Source organism: Lontra canadensis, unplaced genomic scaffold, assembly GCF_010015895.1.
Source record: "Lontra canadensis isolate GAN:19392208 unplaced genomic scaffold, GSC_riverotter_1.0 scaffold54, whole genome shotgun sequence".
In the NCBI taxonomy this organism is placed as follows: Eukaryota; Metazoa; Chordata; class Mammalia; order Carnivora; family Mustelidae; genus Lontra; species Lontra canadensis.
Window position 1 is genome coordinate 1,835,346 of NW_022631048.1, and position 26,106 is coordinate 1,861,451.

The 26,106-nt window shown below is 38.3% G+C and overlaps 1 protein-coding gene across 5 annotated transcripts in view; it reads left to right on the plus strand.

Moving 5' to 3' along the window:
- Positions 1–26,106, plus strand: part of SUGCT (succinyl-CoA:glutarate-CoA transferase) — a 763,713-nt gene that overhangs the window by 196,498 nt on the left and 541,109 nt on the right. The window lies entirely within an intron of this gene.

A 26,106-nucleotide genomic window follows, 5' to 3' on the forward strand; every position in this document is an offset into this window, starting at 1 on the left:
AGGTCCTGTTGTTCATTTTAAATTCTGTGTTTTGCACATTTCTTCATCAGAAGATTAGTAACAGGACACTTAAATGGATCAAAGGAACTTGATGAAAGTGAGTTACTTTTGGCCTCATATGATGGTTTATTTTTTTTTTTTCGCTCCAAAGAAGCACTGATTGTAGCCATTTTATAAAGCATGGTTTGTTCACCATGTCAATTATAAACCAAATGTTACCTACCCCAGCTGACAATAATATTCTCACAGGGTTGGAGTAAAATGAAAATTTGCGTGTGACGGATCTTTATTTTCAGAGCAAAGCAGATGGTTCGGGAACTGCTGTTCTTCATTAAGTGTCTAAACTTGTCCTTAGAAATTCTTGACGTTGGCTAGTGTGAATGAATATGTGAGGGAACTGTGATCCTTCACAAATGAAAATGAGAACAAAAACTCTAACTCTTCCTCCAAACCTCTAATCTTTGCTTGACTCAGTTGTAGTGTGTCCCGCTGTGTTTGTTACGTCCTCTGTCAGATGTTGGAGGTTTGAGAGTAGAGGTGTCTTTTTCATCACTGTATCCTTTCTCACTTCCACCAGAAGCACATACCAGGCACCGTATTAATATCCATTGAATGATGGGGTAAATTTTACTGTGGCCATTTCAGAGCACGTGCTCTTGACGGAACACATCAAAGCCAGGATTTTGCATTTTCCAGCAAATCCATCAACACTGCTAATCATCCTTTTAGTCTTAAGAACATTCTTTCCTTCAGCTAAACTAGTTTCTTTCCCATTTCTTTTAATGCACATTTGAGCAATTCAGTGACCCAATGTGTGTCTAGAATTTTTCTCTGTTTCTATTTATGGTCTCTTTACACCTAAGGCGTTACTGTGATTTCCCTGCAGAGCTGCCCTTTGACATAGCTACGGTTGTAGAACATTTTCCTTAGTGCCTGCCCTCTTTTCTTGAGCAGTGCTTTTATGACCAGCATTAGTGACTTTTTGGTTCTCTACTTCGGAGCCTTATACTCTTTTAGCCAGGCCTACCATGTGTCACGAAAGTGGAAATTTTGCACCTTTTAGAGATCAGCAATTTTAGCCTTCTCCCTTCTTAGATAGCAAATTTGATACCTGAATTGAGTAGGTGGATCCCAACTCTAATCTTCCTCCTTGTTGAGTTATCTTTTAGATCTGCTGCCTTTGACCAGAGAGTGCTATGATTCCAGTGCCTTCTTGTACTCCAACCCACATCGTCTCCCTCAGACCTGCTCCTAGCTAACGGGTTGCATCAACTAACTGATCCTCATTGTTGATGATGGAAGTCCCTCTCACAGGCATTTTAGCAGAGGGAAATGTTGGAACACATAGGAATTCATTGCTAATAACGGAAGTTCAGTCTTCAGTTTTTGGTGTGTGGAGAAAATGTGTTTGACTTGGAAATCTTTATAGTATAATTCCACATCACATCACGTGGGAGGTGTTCACTATGTTCTAGTATAAGGTTTATAGGTTTTTTTTTTAAAGAACGTCTTTTAAAAGAGTTTGGTATAGACGTCTGCTGTCCCTCCTGAGTGTTTGTACTGAGAGCTCTGGCATCTTGGGTATGGTCTCAACTATTTTACTGTGAGGTAAAAAGACATTTAGAATCCTTGGCTTTTATTATGGTAGGCAAAAGATACGGGAAACTCTGTGTATGTACGTGTGTGTGCGTGTGTGTATTCTGTAAAGACAGAACTATACTTTTCTTGCTTGAATTGTCCCAGTCACATAAAGTGGATATTGTGCTTATTTGATCTAGTTGGTTGCAGCTTTATTATCTGTAAGAAATAAGAGAAGATCTACTAGGATCTCAGAATTAACTCAGGAACTCAGAATTAATTTGTTTCCTCTTGGTGGAGGACTGGTTCAGCACTGCGATTAAGGAACAAATGCAAATTCAGCTTGAATGAAACTAGCATACTAAGATGGATCCTAGATATGCTTCTAGACCTTGGTCTGTTTTTAATTTTTAAAATAGATTTGGGAAATATTTTTATGGGTGAGTGCCAGGATAATTATAATTCAGTTTTCTATAATAATTATAGCTTTGCATCTAATTTGAGTTGTCAGAGTTTTGAGCTGAAAGTCTATAATGGAGGACCCCGATGGTCTCAGGAATTAGTTAGGTATCCCGCTCACTCTCCTGAATTCTTGTTGAACCCCATCTAAAATATCACAGACCTTGAATGCATGAATATAAATTTCCGAAAAGTAGTGATCCTTGATTTGTGTTTTATTTTACATACATGTAATTTTTAACTTCTCAGGTTGATTATCCACTTGTGTTCTTTCCTCCCTATTCTTTGCCAACTTTTTAAAAATGAGTAAGCGAAACAAAAGTAGACAGCATTGAGAGTCATTTTGCTACTTGTTGAATATATTGATGGACGCTTTTCAGATTTTTAGATTGATTGATTGATTTTAGAGAAGGGGTGGCGTGAAGAGAGAGAGATTGAGAGAGAGAGAGAGAACAAGGAGGGGGAGGGAGAGGGACAAACTGACTTTGTGTTGAGTGCGGAGCCCAACTTGGAACTCAGTCTCACAACCCTGAGATCATGACCTGAGCTGAAATCAAGAGTTGGATACTTGACCAGCTGAGCCACCCAGGTGCTCCGCGAGAATTCAGATTTTTAAAAAGAACTTGTAGATTTCAGTGCTTCCTTTGTTTCCATTACCGTTAGGCCTTGCCCTTGAGAAACACATAGCCCAAGGGATAATAATTACATAATGTTCATGTGTCTCTCTCTCTCTATATATATATATATTATCTCATTTATTTGAGAGAGAGAGGCTGAGGGAGAAGCAGATTCCCCACTGAGCAGGGAGCCCAATGTGGGGCTCTGAGGGGGAACCTGAGATCATGACCTGAACCGAAGTCAGAGGCTTAACCCACTGAGCCACCCAGGCACCCCAGAATGTTTCTTAGCCATTCAGTTATATTGACAATGACAGGAGGGTTGTGGGGCATGAGATAGTAGAGTGTGCAGAGAAAGCAGTTGGCCTGTCTTCAAAAAGAATGTGTTTTATTGTGTAAGATAGTAATCGGTGGGGCCGATGCTCTTTACGTATAGGATTAACATCCTAATCCCCTTAATTTCATAACCTGCGTTTATCCCAAACTCTCTCTCAAATTTCTTCAACATCCCAGCACCCTGTATTTGCATGTCCTCCTCTGCTTTGGGGGCTCATGATCCTCCCGAAACCTCAGCCTCTCTCCAGTCTCGATGAAGATCCATTCACAAATAGACTCACGAAGAGAGGAAACTATACTGTATATTTTCAAGGAAAATGGAGGAGATCTTTATAGAAAAAACTTGTACAGTCTCGGATAGGAGGCTTCACCTCTCTTCACCATATGCTGGGGCTGCTACTCAGGAGTTTCATTATCCTGAAGAGCATATGAATCTCCCCGTTGTTTCTGTTCCTCCTTCTCTCCTTTTTTCTTTTCTGCTTCTCTTTGAGATCAATGGATTTCTCTACTCTTAAACAGAATTACTGTGCTTGCTAATGCAAGCACAGATCTTTGGGTGGCCACCTTTATGCTAAATGCTTAACAACATACTGCTTCTGTGCCCTAAGGAGAGTGCTGGCGTGTGGATCTAATGGAAGCCTGCTCAGCTCTCTCTGTTTCTGATAAGACCATCTCTCTCCCAGTCTCTACAGTCTGCAGCAGGTCTTGGGGGAGCTCACGGGGTTCTGTGTGCTCCTCGTCAAACCACAGCTTCTTCAGCAACAGCATCGCTCTCGTGATCGGTATAACCTGCTAAAGAGACTAGTCTGGATGAGGCAACCACAACTACCTCCTTCCCTTAAAAGAACACCAATCCCATCATCCTTCAGACATTTGCCTCAGTCGCCAGCAGGACTCCAAGCCTTCCAGGTCATCTTATGACCACCTGGACAGTCATTCGCAAAAGGCTCTGTGCATCTCTTCCTTTGACCCAGTCATTTCTTCTGCCAACAATCTCGGTGCCTTTACAATCCCTTAGATCATCCCAGTGACATCCTTAATGATTTTTCTTGTTTTCACTTGGCCACCACTCAGGTATTTCTAAGACTTTCACATGCATCCGAGTCTCTAAATAGACATCTTATGAAGATGCTTTGCCTGATTCCCGGTGATATGGATGCTGCGCTGTGAGTAATAAGGTTCCCGATGAGACTTTATTATTATTGGTGACGATGCTGTCTCCTTTGTATTCAGCTGGCAAAATCCGATTAAACTGCCGATTAAACTTCATTTGTAGCTTATGGCTGGAGGAAAACATAGCTACCACGTTTACAGCCTCACTCCCAGCTCGTGGCCATCTTTCTCAAGTGGGCCCTCAGCCTTACCCACAGTCCTGGCACACTACCTATACATTTATTTCCTCTGGAATGACTATTTCACTTCTACTTTCTCCTCAGATCTTTCCCACCCCCCTCCTCTTCCTTAGCCAAAGATGGTTTCTTATTTCACTGAAAATAGATACAATCGGAAGAGAACTATCTCCTTTTCCCTCTGCCATACCCCCCAAGCCCCTACTTGTGTGTTCTCTTCATTCCTTCCTATCACAATGAATGACTTGTCCCCTTCCACATTTTCTCTACTTAAAGGCATCACTCTTGCACTTTATCTCCTCTAATACCTGCATTGCTATCAGTGGATAATGATATGACCATGTCCTTCACCTTCACCTGGGTTTTTTACCCAGCAACCTTCCTTAGACCCCCAGGGCACCTTTTTCCATCTACTATCCCATTTCTCCATGCTCTTCTATTACCCAATTCCTCAAAAGCGGTTTGGCTGGTACCTACTGGGAAGAATTATTAGTCTCCAGTTTACATGGACCTCATAGGCCAAGAGACGTTGGAGTCCTCAGTCCTCAGCAGTCTGAGTGCTGCGGAGTAGCTAGGGGAAGTTGACTTTCTGAGCAGTTCATTAACGTGACTCTTTATATACTTTTTCTTGAGCCTTTCAAAGGTAATGCCTTCAAAAAGAATTTTTCCTTTAAATGGTCTGATAATTCACGTGACAATTTCTTTTAAAGCTTTTTTCCCCCCTGCTCTGGAGTACCTTCTAATTCAAGAAATTGAAGAATACAATTATTCAGATGATTAAATAAAATCATGTCTCCCTTTCCTCAGTTTGGGCTCATTCAACCAAGGAATAGAGCAGGAAGCTGTGCTATGTTATTTCTGGTATGGACATTATACTGTATATTTAATTTGGCACAAGCAGAGACTCAGACAGGCAGTAAATTCCAAGTTTGAAGAGATGCAGCACTTTGCTATCATTCCTTAGAAATGTTAAAATGCTGTTAAATCATAACAGATTAGGTAACCTTGGGAATCTTTTTTTTAACCTATGTTAAGGATTTTTCAAAAAGTGAAAATGTAAATGATATACATGTGCCTCGTCTTTCGTGACTTTTTTTTTTTTAACCATAGTTACATTAAAGCATTCACCGAAGTTTGGAAGTGTGATTTTAACAGGCATATGATTGTATCACATCTTTAATTTAATTGATGCATTGGTAATAACAGTAAAAATAATCATGCAGGCTTTCATTGAATGTACATTCTGTAACCATTTTATGTATGTATATATAATATTATATATATGTATAATAATATACATATTTTTTTTCCTATTTTATATTGATGAAAGGGAGACCAAAGAGAGAGAAAGAAACTTTGCTATGGCTCTAGGTAGAAAGTCAAAGAACCTGGATCAGAACCATGGCTTTAATATTTCAGAACTTGTTTCCTTTCCTTCTATATCCAAAGTAGTCATTCTTTTGGTGCTTGATACATTGTGGATGCCTGTCTTTTAGTTTCTTTGATAGATGGTAGAATTCTTTTAATCGTTTCCATCATCTCTTTGACAAAGGGCCTGCTTATCATAACTCTAGTAGGTGTCAAACCCAATAAGTGACTTTGAAGTATGTTCGAATTTTGAGCTATGGGGTCAGTTAATTGTAGGTTTCTGCCTACCACGTTTTCAATTTATGCTTTCAAAATGACTTTTGCTTCTTCAATTAAGCAACAATTTCTTGGGTCCCCTGTGAAGCAGGCAGTAGTTTAGTTCCTGAAGTCTTCCGGATGAGGAAGAACTGGGCCCTTGATTTCAAGACATTGAGAAGCCCGACAGCAGGCACAGCTGGGGGAACTTGAGCTTTGGAATCAGCACCAGGACTCTAAGCCTTCCAGGTCATCTGTTAGGATGTGTGCTCTGCCACTCACTGACTCTGAAATCTCGGACAAGTCTTTTAATATCCCTTGTGTTAGCTGCTTCCTATGCAGAAAGGTCAATAATGACAGTTGTTTCCATGTTTTTTGAAGGAATTAAATGAGATGGTGTACGCTAGGTGTTTTGTGCCATACCTGACTCTTGTAAGAATTCAGTGGAAAGTGGCTTCTATTATTATTTCTGTAGTTGACCTAATGATTCTAACTTTGTAAAATAGTTTCTAGGAAGCTACAAAATAATCTCTGTGAAGACTACCCGTGGCAGCTAAGAGGCAGAGTAAATAAAGAATAAAGATACATAGATGAATTTCTTTCTTAAGGGAATTTCTACTTTAATTTCTTTCTTTCTTTCTCTTTCTTTCTTTCTTTCTTTCTCTCTCTCTCTCTCTCTCTCTCTCTCTCTTTCTTTCCAAATGGAAAGGAGAGAATACCACATGCTGTGGTATTTTTCTTTGTTTTAAAAAACTGTTCTTAGATCACCTTTTAAAGAAATTATAGTTGAGTTGGGTTGAGTCATTACTGAAATGTAGCATTCTTTTCCCCCACAGTTTTATTGAGAAACAATTGATATACATCACTGTTTAAGTTTAAGGCATACGGTGTGATGGTTTGATTTACATATATTGTGAAATGATTACTACAATAACTTCAGCTAACAGACATCTTTTCTTATATTTACCCCCAAAATAAATAAATAAATAAAAGAGAGAGGGAGTGAAAGAAAAAAATAAAAATAAAATCTCCTTGAGCTGAGAACTCTTATACCAACTTCTTAAAACAAACAGAGTTTGAGGAGAATCGTATGTAGCAATGTCACCTACTTGTGTCAAAGGGAGTAGGGCTTCTAGTTTACTGAATTTTCTAGTTAATTGAGATTTAGTCTAAATTCATGATTAACAAATGAAGCATGACAAAAATGATTTTCCAAAGTAATCTCTGAGAAGCCCACAATATGGGAACCTATCTCTATAAGAGATATATCTCCCTTTGAGAACCAAACATTGTGCTGATTTGTCCTGCAGTCTTAAAAAGTGAGAGAACTACAGAGTATTTTAAACATCTGTTCTTGTAACATTGAAGTGCAGTGAACTTTGATAATCTCTACCCTGTTAAAAATGCCTAGAGATTCACTTGGAACAGAAGTGCTTTTGGTGATAGGGAAGACATTAGGCTACATCTCACAGGTTTCTGAAAACTTCTGGATTACTCAGTACTGACACCTTAGAATATTCCAAAGACTTTTTTTTTTTTTTAAATTAAAGCAGGAATTGTCGGAATTTCTCCCATCCCCTTTGTTCTAAAGCTTTTGGCAAGGTAGCTTTTGAATATTTGCTCTAAAGCTTATGAAGAGAAGGGAGTTAAGGGAAATTGGAAGGGGAGGTGAACCATGAGAGACTATGGACTCTGAAAAACAATCTGAGGGTTTTGAAGGGGCGGGGGATGGGAGGTTGGGGGAACCAGGTGGTGGGTATTAGAGAGGGCATAGATTGCATGGAGCACTGGGTGTGGTACAAAAACAATGAATACTGTTACACTGAAAAGAAATAAAAAATTAAAAAAAAAAGTTTATGTGTGCCTCAGGTTCTTCTGAATTTTGGATTCTTGTTAAAACAAAACAAATTTTTTTTTAAATTTGAAGTTTCTGGTTACTTTGAAGCCAAGTGTCCAGGACTTTGGCGCACAGTCTTGAGAATATAGAGAATTGGGTAGTCCGACAGGCAGATAAAAAAAATGGCAAACAGGCCAGCTGCTGGTGTACCGGCTGCCACCCTCTGGGCCTCTCCTGAGACGAAGTTCAGCTTACCTTGATTTAAAATAAAATTCTCAAATTTAAAATAAATTACACAGTGTGATGTTTAAGGAGATCGTATTGCACAAAGAATAAACATAGTTATGACTGTTCAAAAACTAATATAATTTTTAAAAATCAGAATTGCCTCCAATTGATATCTATCTATCTATCTATATGAGATTTTATTTATTTGACAGAGAGAGACAGAGTGAGAGAGGGAACACAAGCAGGGGGAGTGGGAGAGGGAGAAGCAGTCCTCCTGCCAAGCAGGGCCTTGGGATCATGACTGGAGGTGAAGGCAGACGCTTAATGACTGAGCCACCCAGGTGCCCCAAATATATATATTTTTAAAATGCATTTCACCAAGAGGTAAAATAGAAAGAGACACAAGGATAGGCACTGTTTGCTAAGGAATATATCTGAAATTCATTTAGGATCTTATTAGCTTCTCTTGCATTCTCAGTATTCTCAACATATATGCAGAATTGATGGCACTGTTTGTTGTTTAGGCCTCTCAATTTTCACTAAAATTTGATGGTGGGAATGCCAGTTGGTGCAGCCACTTTTGAAAACAGAATGGAGGTTCCTCCAAAAATTAAAAATAAAATTATCATATGATCCAGTAGTTCCCAAAGACAATGAAAACACTAATTTAGAAAGATATATGTATCCATGTGTTTATTGCACATTATTTACAATAACCAAGATATGGAAGTAACTCAAGTGCCCAACCATTGATAATTGGATAAAGAAGATGTGCTGTATATATACACATGTGCGTGCGTGCGCGCACGCACACACACACACACACACACACACACTGGAATATTACTCAGCCATAAAAAAGGAATGAAATCTTGCCATTTGTGATGATGTGGGTGACCTAGAGGGTATAATGTTAAGTGAAATAAGTCAGAGAAAGACAAATACCGTATAATTTTGCTCATATGTGAAATTTAAGAAACAAAACACAAACAAACAAAGAAAGACAAAGAAAAAAAACCAGACTCTTAAATACAGGGAACACACTGGTGGTTGCCAGAGGGGCGGTGGGTGTGGGTATAGGTTTAAGAGTTCACTTAAACTCTTTAGAGTTTAAGGGGATTAAGAGTTCACTCACCTTGACCAATGCTGAGAAACTTATAGAATTGTTGAATTGTTACATTCTGTACCTGAAACTAATATAACATTGTAGGTTAATTACACTTGAATTTTAAAAAAAGGCATAATAAATACCTAAAAATTTTTGCTAAAATGATCCAAGAGAATCAAACACCATTGTGAATATTCAAGTAAAGAAGAATATTAATAGTCACTATTCCTAATAATATTATATTAATAATTGTAATAATCATTTGAGGTAACATTTATTGAATGATGACAGTTACTAACTACCTTACATATCTTAATTCAGTTTTCACAACAGCTGCATGAAATGGGTATTACTTCTGTCCTCTATTCAGATGAGGAGAGTGAGGATAGAGATGACTGACTTGCCCCAGGTCCCATGTAAGTACCGTAACTGAAATTCTAACCAAGGCAGGGGCTCCCAACTATGCAGGCAAGCGATGCAGTGCTACTTACTGAAACTGGCATGTTGAGTTTCGTTTTCTATCTTCATCCCCCTTTTGAGGAAGAATTATGTGACATTTTCCTCTACCTATTTTCCCCTTTAGGACTGCCAAGAGTAATTGAAGAGATATAAACAGTTCTGTTGTTTACTCATCACAGAGATCCTTAATTATGACTTAAAAGCAAATTTCCGTAAGGAAATCAGGTTGTACATCTTTTGAATAAATCCTTTGATTGCAGATGCTAAAACTGTTAGAATCATAACTAAATCAAGTTATAGTGAGACAGGTATCTCTAGCTCCATCTGGGTAATGAAAATAATATTGTCCTTGAGTGATAAGGGAGTTTGGGATGGTTTTAGCTATTGTGAGAGCCATCGTTTCTGATTCAAACTGGGTGGTAGCTGGGGGTGGGGTTTAGAGTGGAAAGGAGTATTTGGGGCATGAAGAAAAGTATTCAGGGGTGTGGGGCAAGGGGCAGCCTGGGGAGAAATCAAGTGGGCAGATCTCCAAGTATTCCAGCTTCATTTCTGCCAAAACACTTTTGTGTTTGTTTGAAATAGGAATTCCATTGCTTAAGAAATGATCATCTTAGATCAACCCACTTGTCCTAAATGCTTTTATTGGACTAGAATGTGGATTTTGTACACGTTTGTGTATGTGTGTGTTTTGGGAAAGAGAGACTGATTTTTCGTAGATGGTGATGGCTTCTCGAACTGTGACCTCGAACCAAAGACAGGGTCTACTGTCGCTGAGGTGGGGGCCCTGGTAGGAGTCCGAGTGGGGCCTGGCAGAGCCGCTCTGTGGAGGACCTCACACCCGACCTTCAGCCAAGGGTCTCGCCTGGAGGCTATGTGTGGAGGTCAAGGTTCTCTGGCTCAGATAAATCACAAAGGACTAGATTCTGGAAATGGCTGGATTTGGATGTAGTCACACATCCTGTTCTGTTCTTGGGGTGTCCAGGGCAAATATTGCTGAAATTCTGAGTAGCTGTGCTTGGCGCTTAGATAATACCCCGACAGCTTCCTGCTCAAGTGCAGGGCATCTGGGAAAAAGAACTGAGTTCTGATATGGTACAAATTACCTTTAAAAAGAAAAAGATTTATTTATTTATTTATTTGACAGAGAGAGAGAAAGAGAGAGAGAGAGAGAGATCACAAGTAGACAGAGAGGCAGACGGGGTGGAGTGGGGAAGCAGGCTCCCCGCTGAGCAGAGAGCCCGATGTGGGGCTCGATCTGAGGACCCTGAGACCATGACCTGAGCCAAAGGCAGAGGCTTAAGCCACTGAGCCACCCAGGCGCCCCTGGTACAAATTACTTTTATATTATAATTCAATATTGGGTAAATAAAATAATAACAGTGAAGGAAAACTTGCAAGATGTTAAGTTCTGAAGTGATACTGTGTTGGAGACTTGAGAAACTCATGTCACAAATAAATGTGATTGTGAAGGAAGGTCTTTTCCTTCTTAGTTTGGTCCCTGGCACTCCGGACGAGGAGTACGGGTGTTGGGCCTCTGTGCAGGCAGGAGCTCATAAGTGTGCGTGCTGAGTTGGGCTAGTGAACTAGGAACTTAAAAAACTCATGTTAATTCATTTGGCCTAATTTTATCCTGGAAACAGTTCTCAAATGTCCCTTCCCTCTTTTCTCTCCTGAGGGTAAAAGCAGGTACGAAATGTTCTAGGTCCTTGCCACAAAAGGTCCATGGAGCGGTGGCATCAGCATTACCTGTGGCTTGTTAGACATAATAGTTTCTAGTGTATTCTACTGAACCAGAATCTGCTGTTTAACAAGATCCTCCGGTGATTTCGATGTCATGTTAGATTTTGAGAAGCCCTGGTCTCAAGTCCATGTGAAATCCTTTTGGTCATTGCGTAGGAGTCCACTAGATGTCACTCTTGTAACCTGCTAATGGGATGGCACTTTTCAATGGGGACTTGAAAAAAAATATGTGAATAATGAGCATATTATTAGGTGATTTCCTCCCTATCCTTAGAGCTACTGATATTCTACATTGATTATTTAAGGTAAAACTACCTTTCTTTTTGGTTCAAAGTCCTGAAGAGTGATTCCTGGGGATGATTTTCATTTTATTAGCACTCATGCCTTTCCTCTCCCTCCTTCAAGCCCCCTGTTGCTTGGGCCAGTTCTGTCATTATATAACCTTAGCACAGACTATGCTGCAGTTGATCAGACTGACTGGCTGGTGGAGAGAACAGCATCCCGGCCTGCTCAGCACAGTGATGCAGAGTAAATGTGTAAAGGTTTGATTTCCATAGAAGTGATTGAGAGCAGAAAGGAGGCAAGGATGTATCCTGAAATTAGCATCCATCTCTGCGTGATTGTGGGAGGAAGTGCGGACCTTTCTGAATTCTTTGGGTGTCTCCAGGGTGGTTTTACAAAAAAGATAGAGTTCACTTCTGCTTAGAAAGAAATGTCCCGAGTGTCATCTTGTAGGGCGTTAGTTCCAGCCATGAAGATTAATATAAGGGACATTTATGGGTAAGTTTTACAGTAGAGTAAAATCCATAGGGAGATGATATACTTGCAGAGACATATGAGGCCCCTAGGACAAGTCCTGCTAACAACTGGTTAGGTCTGCGTATTAGGAAAGGGAGTGAAAAGGTTAAGGACTATGCTTTAGAAAACTCTTTTTTTTTCTCCCCCCCCCGGATGCCCAGCTTGAGAAAAGTTAGTTCTTGAAATAAATCAAACCCTTGCAAAACTCTCCTCCCTCTGAGTCTGATGTGGTTTTTCATGTTTCAGTTAACAAGGGTAGCAAACAACTCATAAAGTAGTAGGTGTGTGTGTGTGTGTGTGTGTGTGCATGCTTGGGTGTGTTTGGTGAGCGTATGTTTCCTCTTCTTGGTCAGTGGGAGGGGCAGTTAATTTTTAATATCACCATATAAATGCAGAATGTTTAATTTGATTGATTTCAGTCAAGTACATGTTCTTACTGATGTGAAAACAATATGGTTTTAGCTTAAACAACATTTTTCTTTTGTTCAAAATAGTTAAGGAAGCTGTAGTATTTACTTCTAAGCTTTAGAGTCCTTTTTGCAATGTCATTTATTATGATGTGATTCTTAATGACAGAGAGCAGAAGGAAGCGTTTCAAGCATTTTACTGAAAACCAATTTCATTTTTTAAAGCAGTATCGAAATTATAGAAAACAAGCCAAAAATGCTCATTCCCGTTCTTAGCCACGGTCCAAGTTTCTACTTCTGCAGGGATAGGATTTTCCACCATCATCCCCTTTACTGTTGAATTTCCTTCCCTCCCATCTTTTTAATTGTTGCTGCTGAGACGTCAGAGGCTGCCAGATACGGCAGCAGACTTTAGATGTATTATTTAAAAGCATGGGCTTTGGAGTCAGACCTTGGGCAAACTGCTTCCTTTCACTGAGCCTCAGTTTCATTTGTAAAATCAGGATAATATTTCCTGCCTCCGTGGGTGGTGGTGACAAATCAGCAAGACGGTGCATCTGAAGTATGTGGCGTAGAGTCTGGGACATTCATATTTAGCTGATGGTAGCTTTTATCATCATTACTGTGCCCATCCCACAGACCCCACGCCTGTGGCTTATCCCCATCTCTCACATCCACCATCTGTAGCAGGAGCTCCCGTTTCTATACTTGGTCTCTACCAGAGGACAGCTCCAAGTCAAGGAGGAGTCTTCCTTTCCTCTGCCTGGCGGATGTGTGTGTGTGTGTGTGTGTGTGTGTGTGTGTGTGTGTAATGAGGTGGTGGGTTGGTGTGGAGCAGATCACTAGGGTAGGAGAGTGGTGGGGAGGGTGTGGATACTAGGACTGCTGCAGCAAGGACAGAAAGCTGTCCTACACAGCCTACACTGCAATGCTCAGTGAACTTGCCCTCAGTGTCGTAAATGGTGATTGAGTTCGGCAGAATTGGGAGCATTGTTAGGATAGTCAGTACATCTGCATGACAGGCTGGGCCAGGATCCTGTTGCCAATATAATTGTTGTCTCTAACAGAAAAAACAAATAAACAACCAAACAAACAAAAACCCCCCAAAACCTCTGAGATGCAGATACCAAATCTCCATGAATTTCTGCAACATACGTTACAGCTTACCTGCTCTTTTTTTTTTTTTTTTTTTATCTTATCTGCTATGGAGTGACCCCTGTGGTCCGGGAGGACCTCTAGACCGTGGGGTCACTAGAACATGACCTGGGTAGCAGACGCCTCCATAGGCTGCCGTGCGGAAGTATGAGGAGATCTTTCATCCTGAGAACATCCTTGTGAGGGTCTTTGCCATTGCATTGTAAGCCACCCTAGGGTTTCACTGGATAATATCCTGTTGCTGAAGAACAATGGAGATTTTGATGGAACAGTAACTGTATGACTGTGCTGCCTCGAGTAGGAGACGATTGAAAATATTAAGAATTGTGAGCATGATGCATTCTTAAAAATATACTCTCACTTTTTTGCTAGACTTTTGGAATCTGTATTGGAGTTTTTTTACGTAGTTCATTTTAATATATATTTTTGGTAATTGTTTAAAATTCCTTCTCAAAAAACCTTAAAAAGGGCACAGAACATTCTTTTCTTCCCTGCCATATCATTCTTGTCTCCATTGCAAGGAGTCAAAGCAGTAAGTTCAGTCCAGTTCAAAGAAGAGGGGGGTAGGGCACAAAACTTATAATGGTGTTACTGTGTAGATTGCAAAAGAATCTGAGGTTTGTTCAGCAAATATAATGGTGCATTGAGGTGTTGTGTTAATGTGGGGGGCCAGAAAATGAGCTCTGTGTGTAGCAAATCTGTTAAGTGCCAGTTTAGCATTTAACCTAAAAATTGGGAGAAAGTTGATAAGTGCAGAGGAAGCATGAGACCCAGTTTGACACAGACCTTGCTAGGACGATGCTAGTGTGGTGAGGAGGGAGGAGTGTGAGAAGAAGGGCATTCTGTGGGGTGTTGGATGAAGATGGGATGGCAAAACTCTCTCTTCATATAAACAGAAAATGGACAGTTTTGTAGAAAAGGCAAAGCCTCAAGTATTTAAATGCATACTGAATCTATAAACTCTAGAAGTATAAAAAAGAGTTGATAGAGTGATTGGTAGCAAGTAAGGATCCCAATTCCATTTCCCCCCTCCCTTGGGCTTGGTAGAAGGAGAAAACTGGTAAAAATTGGAGAAACTGGTACTGTAGGTTTAGGAAATCTATGGGAATATTAGGGATGGATGAAATGATGGGATTATAACATTTTATATACAGAAATAATGAGAACAGAATAGATATAATAAAAACAGTAAATAAACATGTACACAATACTGCTGGAGAAATAAATTCTCTGTGGATGAGAAATTCATGCTCAATAATAATATGTTTAGGGACACTGTGGACCGGTGACTTTTAAACTTTTTTGTTTGTTTGTTTCATAATTCCTGAGAGAAACTGGTATAAACTATGGTATTCTTTCTCAGAAAAGTACACATTCCCATAGACATACATGGTTTTGCCTATGATCTCCGGAGTTTCTCAGACCTCCTAGAACCCATCCCTGGGCCCTGGTTAAGAGTTCAGACCAAAGACCAACTGATTAGGGTCAGGATATTGAAATTCTATTGATAACACTGGAAAATTAGACCAAATAATAGTTATCAGGGAAACCATATCCTGAGACTGGAAGATCTCACATGTTTCTTCAGGCAAGAAGTTTTGGAATTAAGGAAGGAATGGAATTATACTGGATTTGGGCCTAAGATTAGACAGGGATTGGGGCAGGAAATTATCTGTGACTCTTGTAATAATGCTCACAACTCAATTACATTCAGCCTTCTGAAGGGGAGTAAAGGCAAAAAAAAAAATCCTGTCACATTATTATTTAGTTTTAGAGAATGGAACTATGATCAAATCAATGTGTGCATGAAGTTAACATTGAAAGTAATATTTTAAAAAGTCTGTAACTTGTAGGAAACCTGGAAATGCTTTAAACACATTAATGGAAGGGCAGGAAAATATGCCACATACCAAAGATTAGGAGCTCACATAAAAACTTTTGCATCCATCTCATAAAGTATAAAAGAAGAAAAAGTTAAGGGTGTGTGGGGGGGAGGGAGGCAAAAAATTGTTCAAGTGAGAACAGGGAAGGCCTCCAAGTGTGACAGGTCAGGTGTAAATAAGTCAGACTGTAAAGGAATGGAAGAAACAGCACAAAAAGTACTGTCATCCAGAAATAAAAGCTTTTGTGTACATGAAAGGCAGAAGGTGCACTGGGGAATCAATGGGACTGCTTGATGATCAGGGCGCGAAAGATGTGCTCACGGGGAAGAAAGGAGATCTGGAGCCTCAATGATTTCTTTGCTTTGGTCTTTGTTGAAACATAGAAATTTCTACTGTCATCATGTCTTTTGAAGCAAAGAGGTGAGAGATGTAGTATTAGATCAAATGGCGGTAAGGGAACCGGATGTTCTACCTGCTTGGCGTGCCAAATATAAGTAAATTGCTGAAACTTTGTGGCATCTGTTATAAGGGCCTGAAGAAGGGAATAAATGGCCCACGTGTAAGATAACTTATTGCACTTGTTTTTCACTATTCGTGAATTCCACTCTTTTTTCCATTCTGAGCTAGAAACCTGGAGAACATCTGCTGGTGAGTCTCATTCATATTGGTAAACTCCAAAAATTGTAGGATCATTGACCACTTAGTGTAATGAATGGAGAAGAACATTCAGTTTTCTAGAATGTATCTGAATGGTTGGAGGAGGCACAGAAGCACCAGGAAAAGAACAACAAATGTAATTTGTTTGGACTTTCAAGGAGTCAGTTACAAGTTTTACAACAAAGCTATTCCAAATCATGTTGCCATGGTATTAGGAGGACAATTTTGTCACCTGGAGGTATGAATGGAGGAAACGGAAGGAGGATGTGTGAGCCTGCTGTTGATGGAGATGTGTAAACAGGGAGACCCCTCCAGGGATTTCTGCTGGTCCTCTTTAGTAAATGTGCTTATAGATAATCTGGAAGAGGAAGTACACAATGAAATTTTGGAGGGTGCAAGCCTGAGCTCTTTTGGCCAGTGAAATTAAAAGATTGTGTAAGTGGAGAAGAAGGTGGCAAGGCAGCTCTAGTACTGTGAGAAGTGCTCCCTATTTAGGGAGAAACCAGACTCAACTTGTAAAATTGTGGGCTCCAAATGATCTAGAAACCTGTTTTCCTTTAGGAGCCAGGAAGGGAATTTGGCGCCACTATCATTTCATCCTTCTGAGCAGGCCACCTGTTGGAGGATCCTATGTGAAGCAAAACCTCTGTGTCTTTGAATTGTTTTGCTTTTGACTCTCCTATCTTAGAAAGGAACATGCGAAATAACCTGGTTTCAACTCCTGATACAGTCCCAAAAGATTGTTACGGGGACCAAATTAAATATATGTAACATTTCCCTGAACCATGGTCGATGGCAACTATTGAGTGCACAGTCTCTGGAGTGGGGGACCTGATGAAATTAGACCCTTTTTGGAAGAAATCATTCATTCTCTCACCTGGTGCAAGATAGTCTGTTCCAGATGCTGATCCAGCTTCTCTCCAACTCAGCTACAATGAACTTGCTTCTTACCAAGAAGATGATTTAATTTTTAAACAGCTCTAATTGTCACTGAGGACTTTATACTTGGTTGAAAGCTACCTTTGTGTAAGTTATAGACCAGCAGAATAAAGGACAAGAAAGACCCGAGATATTACTCCTTGCTTTGTGGATGAGAATGAGGAATGTAAAGTGAAATCAAATTTCAGGAAAGTAAAGGAGAGACAAATGATCAATTTCTGAACTCTGAGTAATAATTACTAGATCTTTAACTCAGAGTGGTGGGCCCTGTGGAGAGTGTATAGAGTACTAAACATTCATTCTCAAGAGCCTTTAAAATAATGTCTGGGTTCCCTATTACGCATATTGACACTTTCTAGTCCCAGAATATCAGAAGGTAAGAGAAGGTCCTAATATCTTAACAGATGGTCCCCCTCAGTCTTGAAGCGATGAAGCCTAAACTATCTTGCTGATTTTAGAAGAGTGGCATATAAGAAGTTTTCTGTGTGATATAATGACTGTTGATAAACATCTTTATTTGCTTGTTTATTTGTTTGTTTAAAATCCAGGCTGAGCAGTGGAGTGATTTCCATAGTCATATGCAAGTACACACATCTGCATCAGCTTTTCACTCTCGGGTTTATCTCAAAATGTTGTCCTAATCCATCTGTTAATTCCTAAGATTGTTATTATTGTTTTTATTTGAGATTACCATTAGCTCACTAACTCACAGCTATTATAATTACTTGCAAAATATGATTTGTGGACTAGGAACTCATGATATTTATCTATATTAATGACCAGCAGGCCACCTCACAGAATGTTTCTGGGCAAGGTGACAGCAAATGAGACAGGCTTGGGACCTAAATCCAGATTTTTCCTAAAGCCAAGGAATCAGAAATCTCTTTGAAACTATGCCTGGTGTTTCAGTCATAGAATCTTTTAGGAAAAAAGAAAAAGGAAAAGAAACCATAGATACCTACAGAGATGATGGTATTTTACAAAATTTATCAAGAGCAGAATCTCTTGGGCTGATCCTCATACTTGAAACTATATCTTTTTCTTCCCACCATTCCTGGCCCCTTCTTCACCTATAAACATTTCTGTTAGTAGGAAGTCTGATCTCCTTTTCCTCCCCACTTCCACGTAAATCTCAGGACTGTTCCAGAAGGGTGAATAATCGCTACTCCACATGCCTCTTTCAGCCCCCATGCAACTATGGTGAGATACATTCTGGCTCAATACTTGCACTTTCTTTTCTTTCTTACTTCCTAAAACTCGGGTAATTATAAACTTAAATTGCCAGCTTGAGATGTGTCTCCACACATGTGAGTTCACAAAACATTGCCTTATTGATATTTTTGTTTGCATTATTTATTAGTGTGTAGGTTTCATTTTGATACTTATAAGCTCTTCATAGGCACGACCATCTTGACCTTCCACTGTTTAGCATTCATTATCAGCTCCTAGTACTTATCCTATCTTCAGGTTGATTTAGTCCATTTCCTGTGTTGCAACTGGCAGTCCTGTAGAGAGGGGGCTGGCAGACTATGGCCCATGGGTCAAATCCAACCTGTACCTGATTTAATGTGGTCTATGAGCTAAGAATAGTTTTTACATTTTTAAATGGTTAAGACAAATCAGGTAAATATTATGTAACACATGAACACGTGGATACTTCATAACACGTGAACATTATGTGCAATTTAAATTTCAGTGTTCATCAGTAAAGTTTTATTGAGTCTCAGATGTGGTCATTTGACTATGTATTATCTATAGCTGCTCCTGTGCTATAACAGAAGAGTTGTGACAGATACTGTACTCCCTGCAAAGCTGAAAATATTTGCAGTGGGCCATTTGTAGAAAAAGTTTGCTGCCCTTTCTTTAAAGTGTCTTCAGGGCACCTGGGTGACTCGGTTGAGGGGCCACCTCCGTTGTTGCTCAGGTCATGATCTCAGGGCTCTGAGTTGGGTCTCCGTGCTCAGCAGGGAGTCTGCTTGAGGATTCTCTCTCAAATAAATAATTAAATCTTAGGAAAAAAATTGGAAGTGTCTCCAAAGATCCCATCAGTATCACTCTCTATACCCCTTGGACCCTTCTTTCTCAGTTCCAGCTTAAATTTCGTTTCTATCATGATCTTCCAAAATTGTTCTTTCCTCTACCCAGTATGTTTGATGGGCAGCATCTCTAATAGCTTTATGTATATTAACTTTTGTCTCAAAAAAATTTTTTTTTTGGTAAATATAGTCTTTTTAAAGGCAGGAAGCATGTAATATGTTTAGCAACATAGCCCTCAGACAAGGATTAAGAATATAGTGCTTGATTCCTACTAGAGACTTGCTGAATTGAATTGAATTTCTTTAAAGTGAGACCCTCCAGAGTTCATAGAAGGAACCAGAGTGGGGAAGACAGGATTTTGATACAAATGAATTTTGTGATTAGTGCTTTAATTGGGGTTTTACCAAGAACTGTGGGAGTCCAGAAGAGCAGGTAATCAGAAGAGTCAGAAAAGGCTTTGTATAGGATATGAGGTTTGATTTAAATCTTGAAGTCTGGGTAGAAGCTTGGTAAGTAAAAGGGAGAATGGGGAGAAGAGGGCTTGAGCATTTAAAGCCTGTGTGCATACTAGGTGTGGATTGATGGATGCATGAGGGAGACCTCCTGATCCCTTCCTTCCCCATACAGGAATGAATACTGTCCTAAATCTGGTATACTTTTAGCCTTGTATGTACATATATCTTTTTTTTTTTTTTTAGATTTTATTTATTTATTTGACAGATAGAGATCACAAGTAGGCAGAGAGGCAGGCAGAGAGAGAGGGGGAAGCAGGCTTCCTGCCAAGCAGAGAGCCCGACATGGGGCTCAATCCCAGGACCCTGAGATCGTGACCTGAGCCAAAGGCTCAACCCACTGAGCCACCCAGGCGCGCTTTACTATGTAAGAATACATAATACTATTTTAGGTGCTGATATATCATTTTGAAAATTGCCTTCTTATCTTTCATTTTATGTTTTATCTGCATTAGCAAATACAGTTCTAATACATTCATTTCCAGGCCCTACATTATTCCATTCAATGGAATGGCACAGTATTTACCATTTACCTGTTATGATGTTTAGATTGATTTCCCATTTTTTACATTTACTGTAAAATGTAAGCATTTCTTAGATTTTTGTTGTTGTTCATATATCTGAAGTTCTCTGGACCCTAGACCTGAGAGTAGAATTGTTGGGCTATAGGTATGTATATCTTTAACTTTGCCTGAATTATATAAATAGATTTTCTAATATTACATAATTTTTTGCATTCCCGGGAAAACCAATGAGTATAACATACCATTTTTACACCTTTATAGATTTATTTTTCTGAGTTTTACATCTATTTTACATTATAAGTAAACTGGCATAGAAGTTTCTTTTTTCATGTTGTTCTTGTTTATTTTTTATGTAAATTTCATGAAATGAGAGAGAAAATATCCATCCCTTTACCGTTCTCTAGATTAGAATTATCTATATATTAAAAGTTTTGTAGAAACGGTCTACTAGGCCACATGGGCCTTGTAGTTTTTGGATGGATAGATTTTAAACTACAGCTTTTTAAAAAAGATTAACAACTTATATATGGATTTTCTATTTCTTTTTAAGTCAGTTTTCTCAGTTACATTTTTTATATAAATTTGTTCATGTAATCTAAGTGTTCTAATTTCTTCTCATAAAGTTAAGTATATTCTCCCATAATTTTAAAAACCACACACACCTCTGTTGTACCTATTATTGCTTTCTTCTTTTCATTCCTAACATAGGGAAAATGACTATAGCGTAGTGAATGAAAGCACAGACTGTGTAGCCACATTATCTAGGCTTGAATTCAGGTTACACAATTTTCTGGTTATGTGAGAAAGTTATATAACTTCTCTGTGCTTCAGGTTCTCAACTACAAAAATGATAGTAAATGGCATCTACCTTGCACGCTATACTTAGAATTTTGTAAATCTAAAAACAGGTATACACACATAAATACCTGTGTAGACACATATGTGCATATATGTTCATGTATCTTATCTGCACATATATGTACACACACATGCACTTATATACATCATTATGTATAAATACAGATGAAATCTATTGATTTATGAAATATCCTTAAAGTTCTAGATTTCTTGAGTAGTTATTTATGATTTTACTGTGGCTATTCTAGTCTGTTTTTGACAGCTAATTTTTGCATTCTTGGCTGGTTCTGGTTTTGGGTACTTGCTTGAAGATCATTCATGTTTCTAACTATCGCCTACATTTTCTGTGCTTAGAACTATCTCATCATCTCTGACTTTATTAATTGTACCCCCATTTAATATTTAATATTAAGATCCCAGGACAAACTATCCACCAGGATTAATAATAATTACATGATTTTTTTATGCTTAGGTATTTTGTAGAAACATTTTATTTTATATAAAACAATAAATTGATTTCTCTTAAGATCTGGATTTTTCTCATTTAGTTTTGCCTATAGAAATCCTTTTTGGATTGTGTAGGCATAATGCATATGAGGAGGTGATCATTTTTATGAACACTGGTTAAAAATACCCACAAATCAGTGAAGAGACTATAAATACTAGTGATGCTGTTATACAGAGAAAAATGGATTGGATGAACTCTTGACTTGCTTGTTATGTCATAGGTTATATGTATGTACATAAGGATACATGTTCATGTATATGTACAAATGTGTATATATCTGTCATATATTATATGTGTTAAGTGGAGTCAAGAGGTTGTCCTGCTTACAGTTGAATTTCTGTCTTCTCTTGACCCTCTATGTCTCTGATGATAGATTATCCTGTAATATAAGTTTGACTGTTTCTAAATTTACATATGAAACGTCATTATTGGCAAGAAAGAAATGTTCAGTAAATTATAAAGTTAATCAGGAAGCACTGGAAATAGTAACAAAAACAATGAAATTCTATAATTTAACTATTGAAATTGACTGGATAGAAAAAATTTATGGAAATAATATTTTTATTTATTTGTATATATATTGAGTTGAGCTGCATGATGGCAAATGAAGTTTTGAGATACCCAGAATAACCAAACATTAATTTTTATAGAGAATAAATATTGAGTATGTAAAAAGGAGAACATTGGCTGAAATCCACCGTCCAAGAGATAACTACTACTGAAATTTGTGTGCGTTTTTTTCTAGTCACTTCTTTCTCTTTTTTAAATGTGTGTGTACATGTATTTATGTATATGTGTTTGTGTGTTTATTTGGAGAGGCTGGAGAGATGTATATATTGGTGTGCATAGGTGTGCATGTACATATATGTGTGTATATCTGTGTACACACGTGTGTATATGTGCACACACATAAGCATATATATGGGCATGTCTATCTTCCATTTTCCTTTATCCTGAGCATCTGCCATATCATTATGTATCTTTCAAAAACATGATTTTTAGTGTCACATGGGTTAAGAATGATGATGTGATGAATAGGCATGTATAGAACTATCAAAGATTTTTAGAAGAGGAAATTACCCACTTGGTTTTCCTAGCATTTTTGTGGATTTGATTATTATGTTTGATTATTGTCACTTATAACATTGAAAAGCATCAACAGTACATTTTTTTTCACTTGAGTTTAAATGTAAACTCCTCAACATGTCACAGAAGGGATCTATCCTGTTCCCGTTTCAAATTCTTAGTATCTTGTCACTCTCTCCCCAGCCATCATCAACATCTGCTCCTTGTCTTGTGTTCTAGCCCAACCCTAGAGGTTTCTATGTTCTGCTTCCTCCACCTACACTATCATTTTCTGTTGGTTATTGGTTAGTAAGCTTTTTTGCACTTTTTGTTACATTAACCATTTATGGATTTAATCTTTTTCCTATTGATTTGTAGAACGTATATGTTGAAGGTATTAATCTTCTGATATATAGTTGCAGTATTTTTCTTATTCACATGTGAATTTTGTATGTGGTGGTTTTATTTATACAGGATAGTTTGTTTTTTTAATGGGATCAAATCCATCAGTCTATGGTTTTTGGAGTAATTCTTAAAATGACTTCCATGATTTTGTTTTCCCATTTTTTGGATTTTAAATTCACCTGCAATTTATTTTGCTATATAATATGAAGTAAATTTTACAGTGGGTTCCTCTTAATAATATGCTAATTATTCCAGAATACTTAAATAATCCAATCTTTGTCCACTGTTTAAAGTGTTAATTTTATCACATATTAAATTGTGTTGATTCTGTTGATTCTACTGATGTCTCCTCTCAAACCTGTGTCATATTGGGACTCTGTAATATGCCCTGATATTCTGTGGTGAACATCTGCCCCTTGTATTCATTTTCATCACTTACTTAGATTTTTTGTTGATGATTTCTTTCAAAATAGGTAAAAAGTTTTTTTTTAAAGATTTTTATTTTTACTTATTTGACAGACAGAGATCACAAGTCAGCAGAGAGGCAGGCAGAGAGAGAGAGAGGGGGAAGCAGGCTCCCTGCTGAGCAGAGAGCCTGATGCGGGGCTCGATCCCAGTACCCTGAGATCATGACCTGAGCTGAAGGCAGAGGCTTAACCCACTGAGCCACCCAGGTGCCCCAAAAGCTTTTTTCAATTTAAAAATCCCTTTCAAGTGTTCTTCGGAATTGCATTGAACATGAAAGTTGTTGGACAGGAATTTTCCCTTTCACTTACTGATTAATGCACTAGTGTAATAGGTTTCTTTTTTCAAAAATTTTAAAAGATTTTATTTATTTATTTGACAGAGAGATAGCACAAGTAGGGGGAGTAGCAGAGGGAGAGGGAGAAGCAACCTCCCTGATCATCAGGGAGCCTGATGTGGGGCTCGACCCCAGGACCCTGGGATCATGATCTGAGCCGAAGGCAGCCACTCAACCGACTGAGCCACCCAGGCACCCAGTGTAACAGATTTCTTAATATTGAGTCATTCAAAAATTTCTGGGACCAATTATATTCAGTAATAGTTTATTTTTCTTTTATATGCTGCTGATCTGATTTGGTAGCATTTTACTTAAAATGTTTACATCTATTTTTCTAAGTGTTGAGTCTTAAGTTTTCTTTATTATGTTTCAGGTTGTAGTTTGAGGGCAGTGCTACATTTGGGGATCAAAGTAGGCAGTTTTCCAGTTTTATGAAGCTTTGAACTTCTTTCTTTAAATTTTTTTTTTATTGTTAGGATTTAACTGACATACAACATTGTGTAAGTTTAAGGCATACAACACATCGATTTGATACATTTCTACATTGCAACATGATTACCACTATAGCGTTAACTAACACCTTGATTACATCATATAATTATACTCTGTTTTTTGTAGTAAGAACATTTAGGAGCTAGTCTCTAAGCAACTTTGAAGGTGACCTTTATGTAATAGGAGAGATATCTTTTCTTAGAATGTTTGATGAAAAACTTTCCTAAAATCTCTGACTATAGGGCTTTTTTTGGGGGAATAATTTTTAGTTCATAGTAGTTTCTTGTCTCTTCAGCTGTTCACTTACTTTGTGATCACTTCTCTCAATTATATAATGTTTCCTTATGATTTTATCAATTGCCTTTACTTGTCACTGGGTCTTTGTTCTAATTTTGGGTGTTTGGTTATTGTGCTTATTTCAAGTACTCAAGTTTAGTTTTAGTTTTTTTTTATGAAAATGAATCTCATCTTTGATTTATCAGAATGGTGGGTTTTTTTCCCCCTGGGAATAGGAATTTGTAGTAGGATGTTTTTAGGTTGATCTTCATTTAGTATTTTTTTTTGGTTTTTAATTTATAATCCTGTCTTTTTTTAATTAGGAAGGCATACTCCCATTATCTTTTTATCTCTTCTTTAGAAATACCAGATTATCTATATCAGGTGTCTGTCTGTCCTCCATACTTACTATGTCTCCTCACTTTCATTCTTGTTCTTTCTCTTCTTCATTCTGGAAGAACTTTTGAGGTTTTTCTCCCACATGACTTACTCCAGTCTCTGCAGTACTGAAATTTGCTTTTTGCTTTTAATATATTTTTGTCATAGTATTCTTATCTGCCTCTACTCTAATTTCTTCTCTCAGCTCATGCTATTGTCTCAAATCTTATGGCTTATTGCTTATCTCCAAGGGACCACATTTCCTTGAGTTTCATTGAGTGAATAAAGCATGTGCATAAATAATTTTGAAATTTTTGTCTTTTCATGTTTCTGGAGTTCTATGTTCTTTTTCTTCTATGTCGTAGAATATCTTTAAAAAAGACTTATTTATTTGTTTCAGAAAGAGAGAGCATGCCAGCAGGAGGGGTGGAGGGAGAGAGGGAGAGATCCCAGGCAAGCTCTACACCAAGTTTGGATTCCTTTGTGGGGCTTGATCCCCTAACCCCAAGATCACAACCAGAGCCAAAACCATGAGTCCCACGCCCAACTGACTATGCCACCCAAATGCCCCTATGTTGTAGACTATTTGATAGGACTTCTCCATCTCTCTTCTATATAATCCTCATTGAGTGAGTTCCAACCTGTGTTGTCTGGTGTTTGCTGACAAACAAAGTAGGTGGCTTCGCTTCTCTTTAGTGCTCATCACTATTTGGTTGCTGTTCTGAAGGCTTCTTTTAAATCTTAATGTGAAATACTCACTGATAAAAATTCAAAAGGCATCAGGGGAGTGAAGTCACTTTTTTGTTCCAGTATGTTGATTTGAGCTCAGCAACTGACTTTCTGTATCTGACATTATAATAGTCTTTTTTTCCCCAAGTATAAACTGAGTCTTCTGTCAGAAATATTTGAGTCTAACCCTTGGTATTCTGCTTTCTATTTGGTATTGTCAGTGCACAAAATCCTCCCAGAGCCCTGCTTTCAAATATTGCCTTTTCTCAGTTGCGGAATGGAGGCTGTGGTGTTTGCTCCCACCACTTGTATTATCTTGTTGCTCTAACAAGGTCTCTTTGCATTTT